The sequence below is a fragment of the Eurosta solidaginis genome, unplaced genomic scaffold (genome assembly GCF_040869045.1).
Source record: "Eurosta solidaginis isolate ZX-2024a unplaced genomic scaffold, ASM4086904v1 ctg00001051.1, whole genome shotgun sequence".
NCBI lineage: Eukaryota > Metazoa > Arthropoda > Insecta > Diptera > Tephritidae > Eurosta > Eurosta solidaginis.
The window spans coordinates 648,965-671,115 of record NW_027136896.1 but is presented as its reverse complement, the minus strand read 5'-3'; the positions used below and the strand labels follow the sequence as shown (position 1 = coordinate 671,115).

Sequence of the window (22,151 nt, the reverse complement as noted above, 5' to 3'; positions counted from 1 at the left end):
AATTAAAGGATATACAACGAGAAACAACGTTTGACAACCTTTAAACAGTTTTAATAACTATCTCAAAAATTGTCGCTCTGATGCAAACAACTGAGGAGTTATCTACTTAAATTTGTTGAACAAAACGACTTACGTATTTTAAGCATGCTAACCTTTAGCCCGGTAAGCAAATTAAAAAAAAACGCAATATGTAGGCTACACGAGAACGGAGCCGTCGAGTAACCAAAACAAATGCGTTAAACAAATTCGTGCACGTTATTTATCAATTTAACTCTAGAATTAAAGGATATACAACGAGAAACAACGTTTGACAACCTTTAAACAGTTTTAATAAATATCTCAAAAATTGTCGCTCTGATGCAAACAACTGATGAGTTATCTACTTAAATTTGTTGAACAAAACGACTTACGTATTTTAAGCATGCTAACCTTTAGCCCGGTAAGCAAATTAAAAAAAAAACGCAATATGTAGGCTACACGAGAACGGAGACGTCGAGTAACCAAAACAAATGCGTTAAAAAAATTCGTACACGTTATTTATCAATTTAACTCTAGAATTAAAGGATATACAACGAGAAACAACGTTTGACAACCTTTAAACAGTTTTAATAACTATCTCAAAAATTGTCGCTCTGATGCAAACAACTGATGAGTTATCTACTTAAATTTGTTGAACAAAACGACTTACGTATTTTAAGCATGCTAACCTTTAGCCCGGTAAGCAAATTAAAAAAAAAACGCAATATGTAGGTATAGTTGATAATACAACTATATATTTTTTAAAATTTTATTTATTTTTATTTTAAAATATTAATATTAACATTGAAAATTTATAAATACAGTGACATTAAAATTTTCTTTATGAAATAATATTCAAAAATAAAGTAATTCAAAAAATAAAATACAAACATAAAGTATATTTAAATAAAGTAGATAACTCTACATTTACTCCCACTCCAGTGAAAAGAAAAATTAAATTTTTAATGCTAATTTACAGTGTATATTAAATACTGTAAGAATTTTGTGTTATAGTTTAAAAAAAAAAAATTTGAATTATGAGTTAATTGCGTTAAAAGTGTATGTTAGTATTGATGTAAGTACCCAATCTTTAGATGATTCGATGTACTTGATAGCTTATTTTTAGGTGTCGTTATTGTTGTTGTTGAGGTTAAAAATAACTTAATAGTTGTTTGGTAAATATTGTCAATTATAATGATGTATTTGAGGAACCTAGAATGAGGTTGAATGATAATAGTTGGCAACTTTGTGTGCACAATTACTCAAAAATTAAAAACTTGTATTACGCAGAATATATGTTCAATATATATGTAATTGTACTCTGCATAATGTATGTCCAAGTTGTTGATGAGGAATGAAAAGTTGATTCCTTTATTCGTTTGAGGATGGCATGAAATTGTTATTGATTCGTGTCATGTTAATGAGTATAATATTGAGTTTTTAATATGATTCTAATTTCAATATGAAATAATTGATATATGTCAATAAAAATAATTTTAAGAAATCTTTTGAGATTTTTTAAAATTGATTGTACTAATTAGTTTTATTTTAAAATTTTAAAGTTGTTTGTTGTTTTGAATTGGAAATGAGATTGGCTAAATATGAATTTGAGTTTATATGTCTGTTGTTGCAAATTTACTTACATGTGTTAGTGACATATATTTTTTGATTATAAACTGTAGAAAGAGTGTATATAATTAAAATATATTTAATATAACTGTAATTTTGAATATTTTAACTCTTTTTTTGTATACATATATAATTTGATTATTTTGTTTGTATATTGGTTCAACGAAAGATTTAGATAGCAAATGTTGAAGGTAGATAGATGGTAAACTTCATTACTCACATTGACACTGCAACTATGTCTTCTTAGTCTTCAGAGAGTGTTGAAGTGTATATTTTTGTTGAGTTAATTTGCAACATGGTGGGGGTGGATATTGAAAATTGCATATCAATTTATCTTGTACTTTTAGTATACATCCAGTAAATCCTGTATAATATTCATAATTTTTGTGTCCAAATAAATTATGTGTAGAAATTTATCAGCAATCTGCCTCATAATTTTTGTGATAATTTTAAATTTAAGTAAATTTTTATATGTGTCGTTTTGCTATCACTGACGTAAGACTGAAAGAAACTCGCTGCAACTTAAATGCCTAGCGCCTCGCTGGTCATGCACGTACTGGTTTGTGTTGCATTGGTGGTAATAAAATCGAATGTACCAAAGAGTAAAACTAATAAACGTTGAGCGTATTTCGGCAGTGATGTAAATAATTAGAGAGTCTAAAATTTCATTAGGTATTTTACGTAGAATCCTTTTTGAGTGCACTTGTAATTACATAAACGGAGTAATTGTCCATATTGACAAACCGGCCAGTTTGCAGAAAATGTATTGACTTTTATAGTACCCTTATGATTCGGAGCGGGATCGCCATAATATAGTTGATAATACAACTATATATTTTTTAAAATTTTATTTATTTTTATTTTAAAATATTAATATTAACATTGAAAATTTATAAATACAGTGACATTAAAATTTTCTTTATGAAATAATATTCAAAAATAAAGTAATTCAAAAAATAAAATACAAACATAAAGTATATTTAAATAAAGTAGATAACTATACAGTAGGCTACACGAGAACGGAGCCGTCGAGTAACCAAAACAAATGCGTTAAACAAATTCGTACACGTTATTTATCAATTTAACTCTAGAATTAAAGGATATACAACGAGAAACAACGTTTGACAACCTTTAAACAGTTTTAATAACTATCTCAAAAATTGTCGCTCTGATGCAAACAACTGATGAGTTATCTACTTAAATTTGTTGAAGAAAACGACTTACGTATTTTAAGCATGCTAACTTTTAGCCCGGTAAGCAAATTAAAAAAAAAAACGCAATATGTAGGCTACACGAGAACGGAGACGTCGAGTAACCAAAACAAATGCGTTAAACAAATTCGTACACGTTATTTATCAATTTAACTCTAGAATTAAAGGATATACAACGAGAAACAACGTTTGACAACCTTTAAACAGTTTTAATAACTATCTCAAAAATTGTCGCTCTGATGCAAACAACTGATGAGTTATCTACTTAAATTTGTTGATCAAAACGACTTACGTATTTTAAGCATGCTAACCTTTAGCCCGGTAAGCAAATTAAAAAAAAAACGCAATATGTAGGCTACACAAGAACAGAGCCGTCGAGTAACCAAAATAAATGCGTTAAACAAATTCGTACACGTTATTTATCAATTTAACTCTAGAATTAAAGGATATACAACGAGAAACAACGTTTGACAACCTTTAAACAGTTTTAATAACTATCGCAAAAATTGTTGCTCTGATGCAAACAACTGATGAGTTATCTACTTAAATTTGTTGAACAAAACGACTTACGTATTTTAAGCATGCTAACCTTTAGCCCGGTAAGCAAATTAAAAAAAAAAACGCAATATGTAGGCTACACGAGAACGGAGCCGTCGAGTAACCAAAACAAATGCGTTAAACAAATTCGTACACGTTATTTATCAATTTAACTCTAGAATTAAAGGATATACAACGAGAAACAACGTTTGACAACCTTTAAACAGTTTTAATAACTATCTCAAAAATTGTCGCTCTGATGCAAACAACTGATGAGTTATCTACTCAAATTTGTTGAACAAAACGACTTACGTATTTTAAGCATGCTAACCTTTAGCCCAGTACGCAAATTAAAAAAAAACGCAATATGTAGGCTACACGAGAACGGAGACGTCGAGTAACCAAAACAAATGCGTTAAACAAATTCGTACACGTTATTTATCAATTTAACTCTAGAATTAAAGGATATACAACGAGAAACAACGTTTGACAACCTTTAAACAGTTTTAATAACTATCTCAAAAATTGTCGCTCTGATGCAAACAACTGATGAGTTATCTACTTAAATTTGTTGAACAAAACGACTTACGTATTTTAAGCATGCTAACCTTTAGCCCGGTAAGCAAATTAAAAAAAAACGCAATATGTAGGCTACACGAGAACGGAGACGTCGATTAACCAAAACAAATGCGTTAAACAAATTCGTACACGTTATTTATCAATTTAACTCTAGAATTAAAGGATATACAACGAGAAACAACGTTTGACATCCTTTAAACAGTTTTAATAACTATCTCAAAAATTGTCGCTCTGATGCAAACAACTGAGGAGTTATCTACTTAAATTTGTTGAACAAAACGACTTACGTATTTTAAGCATGCCAACCTTTAGCCCGGTAAGCAAATTAAAAAAAAAACGCAATATGTAGGCTACACGAGAACAGAGCCGTCGAGTAACCAAAATAAATGCGTTAAACAAATTCGTACACGTTATTTAGCAATTTAACTCTAGAATTAAAGGATATACAACGAGAAACAACGTTTGACAACCTTTAAACAGTTTTAATAACTATCGCAAAAATTGTCGCTCTGATGCAAACAACTGATGAGTTATCTACTTAAATTTGTTGAACAAAACGACTTACGTATTTTAAGCATGCTAGCCTTTAGCCCGGTAAGCAAATTAAAAAAAAAACGCAATATGTAGGCTACACGAGAACGGAGCCGTCGAGTAACCAAAACAAATGCGTTAAACAAATTCGTACACGTTATTTATCAATTTAACTCTAGAATTAAAGGATATACAACGAGAAACAACGTTTGACAACCTTTAAACAGTTTTAATAACTATCTCAAAAATTGTCGCTCTGATGCAAACAACTGATGAGTTATCTACTCAAATTTGTTGAACAAAACGACTTACGTATTTTAAGCATGCTAACCTTAACCCGGTAAGCAAATTAAAAAAAAACGCAATATGTAGGCTACACGAGAACTGAGCCGTCGAGTAACCAAAACAAATGCGTTAAACAAATTCGTACACGTTATTTATCAATTTAACTCTAGAATTAAAGGATATACAACGAGAAACAACGTTTGACAACCTTTAAACAGTTTTAATAACTATCTCAAAAATTGTTGCTCTGATGCAAACAACTGTTGAGTTATCTACTCAAATTTGTTGAACAAAACGACTTACGTATTTTAAGCATGCTAACCTTTAGCCCAGTAAGCAAATTAAAAAAAAAACGCAATATGTAGGCTACACGAGAACGGAGACGTCGAGTAACCAAATCAAATGCGCTAAACAAATTCGTACACGTTATTTATCAATTTAACTCTAGAATTAAAGGATATACAACGAGAAACAACGTTTGACAAACTTTAAACAGTTTTAATAACTATCTCAAAAATTGTAGCTCTGATGCAAACAACTGAGGAGTTATCTACTTAAATTTGTTGAACAAAACGACTTACGTATTTTAAGCATGCTAACCTTTAGAACGGTAAGCAAATTAAAAAAAAAACGCAATATGTAGGATACACGACAACGGAGACGTCGAGTAACCAAAACAAATGCGTTAAACAAATTCGTACACGTTATTTATCAATTTAACTCTAGAATTAAAGGATATACAACGAGAAACAACGTTTGACAACCTTTAAACAGTTTTAATAACTATCTCAAAAATTGTCGCTCTGATGCAAACAACTGATGAGTTATCTACTTAAATTTGTTGAACAAAACGACTTACGTATTTTAAGCATGCTAACCTTTAGCCCGGTAAGCAAATTAAAAAAAAACGCAATATGTAGGCTACACGAGAACGGAGCCGTCGAGTAACCAAAACAAATGCGTTAAACAAATTCGTACACGTTATTTATCAATTTAACTCTAGAATTAAAGGATATACAACGAGAAACAACGTTTGACAACCTTTAAACAGTTTTAATAACTATCTCAAAAATTGTCGCTCTGATGCAAACAACTGATGAGTTATCTACTTAAATTTGTTGAACAAAACGACTTACGTATTTTAAGCATGCTAACCTTTAGCCCGGTAAGCAAATTAAAAAAAAAACGCAATATGTAGGCTACACGAGAACGGAGCTATCGAGTAACCAAAACAAATGCGTTAAACAAATTCGTACACGTTATTTATCAATTTAACTCTAGAATTAAAGGATATACAACGTGAAACAACGTTTGACAACCTTTAAACAGTTTTAATAACTATCCCAAAAATTGTCGCTCTGATGCAAACAACTGATGGGTTATCTACTCAAATTTGTTGAACAAAACGACCTACGTATTTTAAGCATGCTAACCTTTAGCCCGGTAAGCAAATTAAAAAAAAAACGCAATATGTAGGCTACACGAGAACGGAGCCGTCGAGTAACCAAAACAAATGCGTTAAATAAATTCGTACACGTTATTTATCAATTTAACTCTAGAATTAAAGGATATACAACGAGAAACAACGTTTGACAACCTTTAAACAGTTTTAATAACTATCTCAAAAATTGTCGCTCTGATGCAAACAACTGAGGAGTTATCTACTTAAATTTGTTGAACAAAACGACTTACGTATTTTAAGCATGCTAACCTTTAGCCCGGTAAGCAAATTAAAAAAAAAACGCAATATGTAGTCTACACGAGAACGGAGACGTCGAGTAACCAAAACAAATGCGTTAAACAAATTCGTTCACGTTATTTATCAATTTAACTCTAGAATGAAAGGATATACAACGAGAAACAACGTTTGACAACCTTTAAACAGTTTTAATAACTATCTCAAAAATTGTCGCTCTGATGCAAACAACTGATGAGTTATCTACTTAAATTTGTTGAACAAAACGACTTACGTATTTTAAGCATGCTAACCTTTAGCCCGGTAAGCAAATTAAAAAAAAAAAGCAATATGTAGGCTACACGAGAACGGAGACGTCGAGTAACCAAAACAAATGCGTTAAACAAATTCGTACACGTTATTTATCAATTTAACTCTAGAATTAAAGGATATACAACGAGAAACAACGTTTGACAACCTTTAAACAGTTTTAATAACTATCTCAAAAATTGTCGCTCTGATGCAAACAACTGATGAGTTATCTACTCAAATTTGTTGAACAAAACGACTTACGTATTTTAAGCATGCTAACCTTTACCCCGGTAAGCAAATTAAAAAAAAACGCAATATGTAGGCTACACGAGAACGGAGACGTCGAGTAACCAAAACAAATGCGTTAAACAAATTCGTACACGTTATTTATCAATTTAACTCTAGAATTAAAGGATATACAACGAGAAACAACGTTTGACAACCTTTAAACTTTTTTAATAACTATCTCAAAAATTGTCGCTCTGATGCAAACAACTGATGAGTTATCTACTTAAATTTGTTGAACAAAACGACTTACGTATTTTAAGCATGCTAACCTTTAGCCCGGTAAGCAAATTAAAAAAAAACGCAATATGTAGGCTACACGAGAACGGGGCCGTCGAGTAACAAAAACAAATTCGTTAAACAAATTCGTACACGTTATTTATCAATTTAACTCTAGAATTAAAGGATATACAACGAGAAACAACGTTTGACAACCTTTAAACAGTTTTAATAAATATCTCAAAAATTGTCGCTCTGATGCAAACAACTGATGAGTTATCTACTTAAATTTGTTGAAAAAAACGACTTACGTATTTTAAGCATGCTAACCTTTATCCCGGTAAGCAAATTAAAAAAAAAACGCAATATGTAGGCTACACGAGAACGGAGACGTCGAGTAACCAAAACAAATGCGTTAAACAAATTCGTACACGTTATTTATCAATTTAACTCTAGAATTAAAGGATATACAACGAGAAACAACGTTTGACAACCTTTAAACAGTTTTAATAACTATCTCAAAAATTGTCGCTCTGATGCAAACAACTGATGAGTTATCTACTTAAATTTGTTGAACAAAACGACTTACGTATTTTAAGCATGCTAACCTTTAGCCCGGTAAGCAAATTAAAAAAAAAACGCAATATGTAGGCTACACGAGAACGGAGACGTCGAGTAACCAAAACAAATGCGTTAAACAAATTCGTACACGTTATTTATCAATTTAACTCTAGAATTAAAGGATATACAACGAGAAACAACGTTTGACAACCTTTAAACAGTTTTAATAACTATCTCAAAAATTGTCGCTCTGATGCAAACAACTGATGAGTTATCTACTTAAATTTGTTGAACAAACCGACTTACGTATTTTAAGCATGCTAACCTTTAGCCCGGTAAGCAAATTTAAAAAAAAAACGCAATATGTAGGCTACACGAGAACGGAGCCGTCGAGTAACCAAAAAAAATGCGTTAAACAAATTCGTACACGTTATTTATCAATTTAACTCTAGAATTAAAGGATATACAACGAGAAACAACGTTTGACAACCTTTAAACAGTTTTAATAACTATCTCAAAAATTGTCGCTCTGATGCAAACAACTGATGAGTTATCTACTTAAATTTGTTGAACAAAACGACTTACGTATTTTAAGCATGCTAACCTTTAGCCCGGTAAGCAAATTAAAAAAAAAACGCAATATGTAGGCTACACGAGAACGGAGCCGTCGAGTAACCAAAACAAATGCGTTAAACAAATTCGTACACGTTATTTATCAATTTAACTCTAGAATTAAAGGATATACAACGAGAAACAACGTTTGACAACCTTTAAACAGTTTTAATAACTATCTCAAAAATTGTCGCTCTGATGCAAACAACTGATGAGTTATCTACTTAAATTTGTTGAACAAAACGACTTACGTATTTTAAGCATGCTAACCTTTAGCCCGGTAAGCAAATTAAAAAAAGAACGCAATATGTAGGCTACACGAGAACGGAGCCGTCGAGTAACCAAAACAAATGCGTTAAACAAATTCGTACACGTTATTTATCAATTTAACTCTAGAATTAAAGGATATACAACGAGAAACAACGTTTGACAACCTTTAAACAGTTTTAATAACTATCTCAAAAATTGTCGCTCTGATGCAAACAACTGATGAGTTATCTACTTAAATTTGTTGAACAAAACGACTTACGTATTTTAAGCATGCTAACTTTTAGCCCGGTAAGCAAATTAAAAAAAACGCAATATGTAGGCTACACGAGAACGGAGACGTCGAGTAACCAAAACAAATGCGTTAAACAAATTCGTACACGTTACTTATCAATTTAACTCTAGAATTAAAGGATATACAACGAGAAACAACGTTTGACAACCTTTAAACAGTTTTAATAACTATCTCAAAAATTGTCGCTCTGATGCAAACAACTGATGAGTTATCTACTTAAATTTGTTGAACAAAACGACTTACGTATTTTAAGCATGCTAACCTTTAGCCCGGTAAGCAAATTAAAAAAAACGCAATATGTAGGCTCCACGAGAACGGAGCCGTCGAGTAACCAAAACAAATGCGTTAAACAAATTCGTACACGTTATTTATCAATTTAACTCTAGAATTAAAGGATATACAACGAGAAACAACGTTTGACAACCTTTAAACAGTTTTAATAACTATCTCAAAAATTGTCGCTCTGATGCAAACAACTGATGAGTTATCTACTTAAATTTGTTGAACAAAACGACTTACGTATTTTAAGCATGCTAACCTTTAGCCCGGTAAGCAACTTAGAAAAAAAACGCAATATGTAGGCTACACGAGAACGGAGCCGTCGAGTAACCAAAACAAATGCGTTAAACAAATTCGTACACGTTATTTATCAATTTAACTCTAGAATTAAAGGATATACAACGAGAAACAACGTTTGACAACCTTTAAACAGTTTTAATAACTATCTCAAAAATTGTCGCTCTGATGCAAACAACTGATGAGTTATCTACTTAAATTTGTTGAACAAAACGACTTACGTATTTTAAGCATGCTAACCTTTAGCCCGGTAAGCAACTTAGAAAAAAAAACGCAATATGTAGGCTACACGAGAACGGAGACGTCGATTAACCAAAACAAATGCGTTAAACAAATTCGTACACGTTATTTATCAATTTAACTCTAGAATTAAAGGATATACAACGAGAAACAACGTTTGACATCCTTTAAACAGTTTTAATAACTATCTCAAAAATTGTCGCTCTGATGCAAACAACTGAGGAGTTATCTACTTAAATTTGTTGAACAAAACGACTTACGTATTTTAAGCATGCCAACCTTTAGCCCGGTAAGCAAATTAAAAAAAAAACGCAATATGTAGGCTACACGAGAACAGAGCCGTCGAGTAACCAAAATAAATGCGTTAAACAAATTCGTACACGTTATTTAGCAATTTAACTCTAGAATTAAAGGATATACAACGAGAAACAACGTTTGACAACCTTTAAACAGTTTTAATAACTATCGCAAAAATTGTCGCTCTGATGCAAACAACTGATGAGTTATCTACTTAAATTTGTTGAACAAAACGACTTACGTATTTTAAGCATGCTAGCCTTTAGCCCGGTAAGCAAATTAAAAAAAAAACGCAATATGTAGGCTACACGAGAACGGAGCCGTCGAGTAACCAAAACAAATGCGTTAAACAAATTCGTACACGTTATTTATCAATTTAACTCTAGAATTAAAGGATATACAACGAGAAACAACGTTTGACAACCTTTAAACAGTTTTAATAACTATCTCAAAAATTGTCGCTCTGATGCAAACAACTGATGAGTTATCTACTCAAATTTGTTGAACAAAACGACTTACGTATTTTAAGCATGCTAACCTTAACCCGGTAAGCAAATTAAAAAAAAACGCAATATGTAGGCTACACGAGAACTGAGCCGTCGAGTAACCAAAACAAATGCGTTAAACAAATTCGTACACGTTATTTATCAATTTAACTCTAGAATTAAAGGATATACAACGAGAAACAACGTTTGACAACCTTTAAACAGTTTTAATAACTATCTCAAAAATTGTTGCTCTGATGCAAACAACTGTTGAGTTATCTACTCAAATTTGTTGAACAAAACGACTTACGTATTTTAAGCATGCTAACCTTTAGCCCAGTAAGCAAATTAAAAAAAAAACGCAATATGTAGGCTACACGAGAACGGAGACGTCGAGTAACCAAATCAAATGCGCTAAACAAATTCGTACACGTTATTTATCAATTTAACTCTAGAATTAAAGGATATACAACGAGAAACAACGTTTGACAAACTTTAAACAGTTTTAATAACTATCTCAAAAATTGTAGCTCTGATGCAAACAACTGAGGAGTTATCTACTTAAATTTGTTGAACAAAACGACTTACGTATTTTAAGCATGCTAACCTTTAGAACGGTAAGCAAATTAAAAAAAAAACGCAATATGTAGGATACACGACAACGCAGACGTCGAGTAACCAAAACAAATGCGTTAAACAAATTCGTACACGTTATTTATCAATTTAACTCTAGAATTAAAGGATATACAACGAGAAACAACGTTTGACAACCTTTAAACAGTTTTAATAACTATCTCAAAAATTGTCGCTCTGATGCAAACAACTGATGAGTTATCTACTTAAATTTGTTGAACAAAACGACTTACGTATTTTAAGCATGCTAACCTTTAGCCCGGTAAGCAAATTAAAAAAAAACGCAATATGTAGGCTACACGAGAACGGAGCCGTCGAGTAACCAAAACAAATGCGTTAAACAAATTCGTACACGTTATTTATCAATTTAACTCTAGAATTAAAGGATATACAACGAGAAACAACGTTTGACAACCTTTAAACAGTTTTAATAACTATCTCAAAAATTGTCGCTCTGATGCAAACAACTGATGAGTTATCTACTTAAATTTGTTGAACAAAACGACTTACGTATTTTAAGCATGCTAACCTTTAGCCCGGTAAGCAAATTAAAAAAAAAAACGCAATATGTAGGCTACACGAGAACGGAGCTATCGAGTAACCAAAACAAATGCGTTAAACAAATTCGTACACGTTATTTATCAATTTAACTCTAGAATTAAAGGATATACAACGTGAAACAACGTTTGACAACCTTTAAACAGTTTTAATAACTATCCCAAAAATTGTCGCTCTGATGCAAACAACTGATGGGTTATCTACTCAAATTTGTTGAACAAAACGACCTACGTATTTTAAGCATGCTAACCTTTAGCCCGGTAAGCAAATTAAAAAAAAAACGCAATATGTAGGCTACACGAGAACGGAGCCGTCGAGTAACCAAAACAAATGCGTTAAATAAATTCGTACACGTTATTTATCAATTTAACTCTAGAATTAAAGGATATACAACGAGAAACAACGTTTGACAACCTTTAAACAGTTTTAATAACTATCTCAAAAATTGTCGCTCTGATGCAAACAACTGAGGAGTTATCTACTTAAATTTGTTGAACAAAACGACTTACGTATTTTAAGCATGCTAACCTTTAGCCCGGTAAGCAAATTAAAAAAAAAACGCAATATGTAGTCTACACGAGAACGGAGACGTCGAGTAACCAAAACAAATGCGTTAAACAAATTCGTTCACGTTATTTATCAATTTAACTCTAGAATGAAAGGATATACAACGAGAAACAACGTTTGACAACCTTTAAACAGTTTTAATAACTATCTCAAAAATTGTCGCTCTGATGCAAACAACTGATGAGTTATCTACTTAAATTTGTTGAACAAAACGACTTACGTATTTTAAGCATGCTAACCTTTAGCCCGGTAAGCAAATTAAAAAAAAAAAGCAATATGTAGGCTACACGAGAACGGAGACGTCGAGTAACCAAAACAAATGCGTTAAACAAATTCGTACACGTTATTTATCAATTTAACTCTAGAATTAAAGGATATACAACGAGAAACAACGTTTGACAACCTTTAAACAGTTTTAATAACTATCTCAAAAATTGTCGCTCTGATGCAAACAACTGATGAGTTATCTACTCAAATTTGTTGAACAAAACGACTTACGTATTTTAAGCATTCTAACCTTTACCCCGGTAAGCAAATTAAAAAAAAACGCAATATGTAGGCTACACGAGAACGGAGACGTCGAGTAACCAAAACAAATGCGTTAAACAAATTCGTACACGTTATTTATCAATTTAACTCTAGAATTAAAGGATATACAACGAGAAACAACGTTTGACAACCTTTAAACTTTTTTAATAACTATCTCAAAAATTGTCGCTCTGATGCAAACAACTGATGAGTTATCTACTTAAATTTGTTGAACAAAACGACTTACGTATTTTAAGCATGCTAACCTTTAGCCCGGTAAGCAAATTAAAAAAAAACGCAATATGTAGGCTACACGAGAACGGGGCCGTCGAGTAACAAAAACAAATTCGTTAAACAAATTCGTACACGTTATTTATCAATTTAACTCTAGAATTAAAGGATATACAACGAGAAACAACGTTTGACAACCTTTAAACAGTTTTAATAAATATCTCAAAAATTGTCGCTCTGATGCAAACAACTGATGAGTTATCTACTTAAATTTGTTGAAAAAAACGACTTACGTATTTTAAGCATGCTAACCTTTATCCCGGTAAGCAAATTAAAAAAAAAACGCAATATGTAGGCTACACGAGAACGGAGACGTCGAGTAACCAAAACAAATGCGTTAAACAAATTCGTACACGTTATTTATCAATTTAACTCTAGAATTAAAGGATATACAACGAGAAACAACGTTTGACAACCTTTAAACAGTTTTAATAACTATCTCAAAAATTGTCGCTCTGATGCAAACAACTGATGAGTTATCTACTTAAATTTGTTGAACAAAACGACTTACGTATTTTAAGCATGCTAACCTTTAGCCCGGTAAGCAAATTAAAAAAAAAACGCAATATGTAGGCTACACGAGAACGGAGACGTCGAGTAACCAAAACAAATGCGTTAAACAAATTCGTACACGTTATTTATCAATTTAACTCTAGAATTAAAGGATATACAACGAGAAACAACGTTTGACAACCTTTAAACAGTTTTAATAACTATCTCAAAAATTGTCGCTCTGATGCAAACAACTGATGAGTTATCTACTTAAATTTGTTGAAAAAAACGACTTACGTATTTTAAGCATGCTAACCTTTATCCCGGTAAGCAAATTAAAAAAAAAACGCAATATGTAGGCTACACGAGAACGGAGACGTCGAGTAACCAAAACAAATGCGTTAAACAAATTCGTACACGTTATTTATCAATTTAACTCTAGAATTAAAGGATATACAACGAGAAACAACGTTTGACAACCTTTAAACAGTTTTAATAAATATCTCAAAAATTGTCGCTCTGATGCAAACAACTGATGAGTTATCTACTTAAATTTGTTGAAAAAAACGACTTACGTATTTTAAGCATGCTAACCTTTATCCCGGTAAGCAAATTAAAAAAAAAACGCAATATGTAGGCTACACGAGAACGGAGACGTCGAGTAACCAAAACAAATGCGTTAAACAAATTCGTACACGTTATTCAATTTAACTCTAGAATTAAAGGATATACAACGAGAAACAACGTTTGACAACCTTTAAACAGTTTTAATAACTATCTCAAAAATTGTCGCTCTGATGCAAATAACTGATGAGTTATCTACTTAAATTTGTTGAACAAAACGACTTACGTATTTTAAACATGCTAACCTTTAGCCCGGTAAGCAAATTAAAAAAAAAAACGCAATATGTAGGCTACACGAGAACGGAGACGTCGAGTAACCAAAACAAATGCGTTAAACAAATTCGTACACGTTATTTATCAATTTAACTCTAGAATTAAAGGATATACAACGAGAAACAACGTTTGACAACCTTTAAACAGTTTTAATAACTATCTCAAAAATTATCGCTCTGATGCAAACAACTGATGAGTTATCTACTTAAATTTGTTGAACAAAACGACTTACGTATTTTAAGCATGCTAACCTTTAGCCCGGTAAGCAAATTAAAAAAAAAAAACGCAATATGTAGGTTCCACGAGAACGGAGACGTCGAGTAACCAAAACAAATGCGTTAAACAAATTCGTACACGTTATTTATCAATTTAACTCTAGAATTAAAGGATATACAACGAGAAACAACGTTTGACAACCTTTAAACAGTTTTAATAACTATCTCAAAAATTGTCGCTCTGATGCAAACAACTGATGAGTTATCTACTTAAATTTGATGGACAAAACAACTTACGTATTTTAAACATGCTAACCTTTAGCCCGGTAAGCAAATTAAAAAAAAAACGCAATATGTAGGCTACACGAGAACGGAGACGTCGAGTAACCAAAACAAATGCGTTAAACAAATTCGTACACGTTATTTATCAATTTAACTCTAGAATTAAAGGATATACAACGAGAAACAACGTTTGACAACCTTTAAACAGTTTTAATAACTATCTCAAAAATTATCGCTCTGATGCAAACAACTGTTGAGTTATCTACTTAAATTTGTTGAACAAAACGACTTACGTATTTTAAGCATGCTAACCTTTAGCCCGGTAAGCAAATTAAAAAAAAACGCAATATGTAGGCTACACGAGAACGGAGACGTCGAGTAACCAAAACAAATACGTTAAACAAATTCGTACACGTTATTTATCAATTTAACTCTAGAATTAAAGGATATACAACGAGAAACAACGTTTGACAACATTTAAACAGTTTTAATAACTATCTCAAAAATTGTCGCTGTGATGCAAACAACTGATGAGTTATCTACTTAAATTTGGTGAACAAAACGACTTACGTATTTTAAACATGCTAACCTTTAGCCCGGTAAGCAAATTAAAAAAAAAACGCAATATGTAGGCTACACGAGAACGAAGACGTCGAGTAACCAAAACAAATGCGTTAAAACAATTCGTACACGTTATTTATCAATTTAACTCTAGAATTAAAGGATATACAACGAGAAACAACGTTTGACAACCTTTAAACAGTTTTAATAACTATCTCAAAAATTGTCGCTCTGATGCAAACAACTGCTGAGTTATCTACTCAAATTTGTTGAACAAAACGACTTACGTATTTTAAACATGCTAACCTTTAGCCCGGTAAGCAAATTAAAAAAAAAACGCAATATGTAGGCTACACGAGAACGTAGACGTCGAGTAACCAAAACAAATGCGTAAAACAAATTCGTACACGTTATTTATCAATTTAACTCTAGAATTAAAGGATATACAACGAGAAACAACGTTTGACAACCTTTAAACAATTTTAGTAACTATCTCAAAAATTGTCGCTCTGATGCAAACAACTGATGAGTTATCTACTTAAATTTGATGAACAAAACGACTTACGTATTTTAAACATGCTAGCCTTTAGCCCGGTAAGCAAATTAAAAAAAAAACGCAATATGTAGGCTACACGAGAACAGAGACGTCGAGTAACCATCACAAATGCGTTAAACAAATTCGTACACGTTATTTATCAATTTAACTCTAGAATTAAAGGATATACAACGAGAAACAACGTTTGACAACCTTTAAACAGTTTTAATAACTATCTCAAAAATTGTCGCTCTGATGCAAACAACTGATGAGTTATCTACTCAAATTTGTTGAACAAAACGACTTACGTATTTTAAACATGCTAACCTTTAGCCCGGTAAGCAAATTAAAAAAAAACGCAATATGTAGGCTACACGAGAACGGAGACGTCGAGTAACCAAAACAAATGCGTTAAACAAATTCGTACACGTTATTTATCAATTTAACTCTAGAATTAAAGGATATACAACGAGAAACAACGTTTGACAACCTTTAAACAGTTTTAATAACTATCTCAAAAATTGTCGCTCTGATGCAAACAACTGATGAGTTATCTACTTAAATTTGATGAACAAAACGACTTACGTATTTTAAACATGCTAACCTTTAGCCCGGTAAGCAAATTAAAAAAAAAACGCAATATGTAGGCTACACGAGAACGGAGACGTCGAGTAACCATCACAAATGCGTTAAACAAATTCGTACACGTTATTTATCAATTTAACTCTAGAATTAAAGGATATACAACGAGAAACAACGTTTGACAACCTTTAAACAGTTTTAATAACTATCTCAAAAATTGTCGCTCTGATGCAAACAACTGATGAGTTATCTACTCAAATTTGTTGAACAAAACGACTTACGTATTTTAAACATGCTAACCTTTAGCCCGGTAAGCAAATTAAAAAAAAAACGCAATATGTAGGCTACACGAGAACAGAGACGTCGAGTAACCAAAACAAATGCGTTAAACAAATTCGTACACGTTATTTATCAATTTAACTCTAGAATTAAAGGATATACAACGAGAAACAACCTTTGACAACCTTTAAACAGTTTTAGTAACTATCTCAAAAATTGGCGCTCTGATGCAAACAACTGATGAGTTATCTACTTAAATTTGATGAACAAAACGACTTACGTATTTTAAACATGCTAACCTTTAGCCCGGTAAGCAAATTAAAAAAAAACGCAATATGTAGGCTACACGAGAACGGAGACGTCGAGTAACCAAAACAAATGCGTTAAACAAATTCGTACACGTTATTTATCAATTTAACTCTAGAATTAAAGGATATACAACGAGAAACAACGTTTGACAACCTTTAAACAGTTTTAATAACTATCTCAAAAATTGTCGCTCTGATGCAAACAACTGATGAGTTATCTACTTAAATTTGATGAACAAAACGACTTACGTATTTTAAGCATGCTAACCTTTAGCCCGGTAAGCAAATTAAAAAAAAAAACGCAATATGTAGGCTACACGAGAACGGAGACGTCGAGTAACCAAAACAAATGCGTTAAACAAATTCGTACACGTTATTTATCAATTTAACTCTAGAATTAAAGGATATACAACGAGAAACAACGTTTTACAACCTTTAAACAGTTTTAATAACTATCTCAAAAATTGTCGCTCTGATGCAAACAACTGATGAGTTATCTACTTAAATTTTTTGAACAAAACGACTTACGTATTTTAAACATGCTAACCTTTAGCCCGGTAAGCAAATTAAAAAAAAACGCAATATGTAGGCTACACGAGAACGGAGACGTCGAGTAACCAAAACAAATGCGTTAAACAAATTCGTACACGTTATTTATCAATTTAACTCTAGAATTAAAGGATATACAACGAGAAACAACGTTTGACAACCTTTAAACAGTTTTAATAACTATCTCAAAAATTGTCGCTCTGATGCAAACAACTGATGAGTTATCTACTTAAATTTGATGGACAAAACAACTTACGTATTTTAAACATGCTAACCTTTAGCCCGGTAAGCAAATTAAAAAAAAAACGCAATATGTAGGCTACACGAGAACGGAGACGTCGAGTAACCAAAACAAATGCGTTAAACAAATTCGTACACGTTATTTATCAATTTAACTCTAGAATTAAAGGATATACAACGAGAAACAACGTTTGACAACCTTTAAACAGTTTTAATAACTATCTCAAAAATTGTCGCTCTGATGCAAACAACTGATGAGTTATCTACTTAAATTTGATGGACAAAACAACTTACGTATTTTAAACATGCTAACCTTTAGCCCGGTAAGCAAATTAAAAAAAAAACGCAATATGTAGGCTACACGAGAACGGAGACGTCGAGTAACCAAAACAAATGCGTTAAACAAATTCGTACACGTTATTTATCAATTTAACTCTAGAATTAAAGGATATACAACGAGAAACAACGTTTGACAACCTTTAAACAGTTTTAATAACTATCTCAAAAATTATCGCTCTGATGCAAACAACTGTTGAGTTATCTACTTAAATTTGTTGAACAAAACGACTTACGTATTTTAAGCATGCTAACCTTTAGCCCGGTAAGCAAATTAAAAAAAACGCAATATGTAGGCTACACGAGAACGGAGACGTCGAGTAACCAAAACAAATACGTTAAACAAATTCGTACACGTTATTTATCAATTTAACTCTAGAATTAAAGGATATACAACGAGAAACAACGTTTGACAACATTTAAACAGTTTTAATAACTATCTCAAAAATTGTCGCTGTGATGCAAACAACTGATGAGTTATCTACTTAAATTTGGTGAACAAAACGACTTACGTATTTTAAACATGCTAACCTTTAGCCCGGTAAGCAAATTAAAAAAAAAACGCAATATGTAGGCTACACGAGAACGAAGACGTCGAGTAACCAAAACAAATGCGTTAAAACAATTCGTACACGTTATTTATCAATTTAACTCTAGAATTAAAGGATATACAACGAGAAACAACGTTTGACAACCTTTAAACAGTTTTAATAACTATCTCAAAAATTGTCGCTCTGATGCAAACAACTGCTGAGTTATCTACTCAAATTTGTTGAACAAAACGACTTACGTATTTTAAACATGCTAACCTTTAGCCCGGTAAGCAAATTAAAAAAAAAACGCAATATGTAGGCTACACGAGAACGTAGACGTCGAGTAACCAAAACAAATGCGTAAAACAAATTCGTACACGTTATTTATCAATTTAACTCTAGAATTAAAGGATATACAACGAGAAACAACGTTTGACAACCTTTAAACAGTTTTAGTAACTATCTCAAAAATTGTCGCTCTGATGCAAACAACTGATGAGTTATCTACTTAAATTTGATGAACAAAACGACTTACGTATTTTAAACATGCTAGCCTTTAGCCCGGTAAGCAAATTAAAAAAAAAACGCAATATGTAGGCTACACGAGAACAGAGACGTCGAGTAACCATCACAAATGCGTTAAACAAATTCGTACACGTTATTTATCAATTTAACTCTAGAATTAAAGGATATACAACGAGAAACAACGTTTGACAACCTTTAAACAGTTTTAATAACTATCTCAAAAATTGTCGCTCTGATGCAAACAACTGATGAGTTATCTACTCAAATTTGTTGAACAAAACGACTTACGTATTTTAAACATGCTAACCTTTAGCCCGGTAAGCAAATTAAAAAAAAACGCAATATGTAGGCTACACGAGAACGGAGACGTCGAGTAACCAAAACAAATGCGTTAAACAAATTCGTACACGTTATTTATCAATTTAACTCTAGAATTAAAGGATATACAACGAGAAACAACGTTTGACAACCTTTAAACAGTTTTAATAACTATCTCAAAAATTGTCGCTCTGATGCAAACAACTGATGAGTTATCTACTTAAATTTGATGAACAAAACGACTTACGTATTTTAAACATGCTAACCTTTAGCCCGGTAAGCAAATTAAAAAAAAAACGCAATATGTAGGCTACACGAGAACGGAGACGTCGAGTAACCATCACAAATGCGTTAAACAAATTCGTACACGTTATTTATCAATTTAACTCTAGAATTAAAGGATATACAACGAGAAACAACGTTTGACAACCTTTAAACAGTTTTAATAACTATCTCAAAAATTGTCGCTCTGATGCAAACAACTGATGAGTTATCTACTCAAATTTGTTGAACAAAACGACTTACGTATTTTAAACATGCTAACCTTTAGCCCGGTAAGCAAATTAAAAAAAAAACGCAATATGTAGGCTACACGAGAACAGAGACGTCGAGTAACCAAAACAAATGCGTTAAACAAATTCGTACACGTTATTTATCAATTTAGCTCTAGAATTAAAGGATATACAACGAGAAACAACGTTTGACAACCTTTAAACAGTTTTAATAACTATCTCAAAAATTGTCGCTCTGATGCAAACAACTGATGAGTTATCTACTTAAATTTGATGAACAAAACGACTTACGTATTTTAAACATGCTAACCTTTAGTCCGGTAAGCAAATTAAAAAAAAAACGCAATATGTAGGCTACACGAGAACGGAGACGTCGAGTAACCAAAACAAATGCGTTAAACAAATTCGTACACGTTATTTATCAATTTAACTCTAGAATTAAAGGATATACAACGAGAAACAACCTTTGACAACCTTTAAACAGTTTTAGTAACTATCTCAAAAATTGGCGCTCTGATGCAAACAACTGATGAGTTATCTACTTAAATTTGATGAACAAAACGACTTACGTATTTTAAACATGCTAACCTTTAGCCCGGTAAGCAAATTAAAAAAAAACGCAATATGTAGGCTACACGAGAACGGAGACGTCGAGTAACCAAAACAAATGCGTTAAACAAATTCGTACACGTTATTTATCAATTTAACTCTAGAATTAAAGGATATACAACGAGAAACAACGTTTGACAACCTTTAAACAGTTTTAATAACTATCTCAAAAATTGTCGCTCTGATGCAAACAACTGATGAGTTATCTACTTAAATTTGATGAACAAAACGACTTACGTATTTTAAGCATGCTAACCTTTAGCCCGGTAAGCAAATTAAAAAAAAAACGCAATATGTAGGCTACACGAGAACGGAGACGTCGAGTAACCAAAACAAATGCGTTAAACAAATTCGTACACGTTATTTATCAATTTAACTCTAGAATTAAAGGATATACAACGAGAAACAACGTTTGACAACCTTTAAACAGTTTTAATAACTATCTCAAAAATTGTCGCTCTGATGCAAACAAATGATGAGTTATCTACTTAAATTTGATGAACAAAACGACTTACGTATTTTAAGCATGCTAACCTTTAGCCCGGTAAGCAAATTAAAAAAAAAAACGCAATATGTAGGCTACACGAGAACGGAGACATCGAGTAACCAAAACAAATGCGTTAAACAAATTCGTACACGTTATTTATCAATTTAACTCTAGAATTAAAGGATATACAACGAGAAACAACGTTTGACAACCTTTAAACAGTTTTAATAACTATCTAAAAATTGTCGCTCTGATGCAAACAACTGATGAGTTATCTACTTAAATTTGGTGAACAAAACGGCTTACGTATTTTAAACATGCTAACCTTTAGCCCGATAAGTAAATTTAAAAAAAAACGCAATATGTAGGCTACACGAGAACGGAGACGTCGAGTAACCAACACAAATGCGTTAAACAAATTCGTACACGTTATTTATCAATTTAACTCTAGAATTAAAGGATATACAACGAGAAACAACGTTTGACAACCTTTAAACAGTTTTAATAACTATCTCAAAAATTGTCGCTCTGATGCAAACAACTGATGAGTTATCTACTCAAATTTGTTGAACAAAACGACTTACGTATTTTAAACATGCTAACCTTTAGCCCGGTAAGCAAATTAAAAAAAAAACGCAATATGTAGGCTACACGAGAACGGAGACGTCGAGTAACCAAAACAAATGCGTTAAACAAATTC

The 22,151-nt window shown here is 32.0% G+C and overlaps 1 pseudogene; it reads right to left on the bottom strand.

Annotated features, from left to right (window-relative positions):
- Positions 1-1,859: 1,859 nt before the first annotated feature.
- Positions 1,860-22,151, bottom strand: part of LOC137235702 (uncharacterized) — a 35,810-nt pseudogene continuing 15,518 nt past the window's right edge.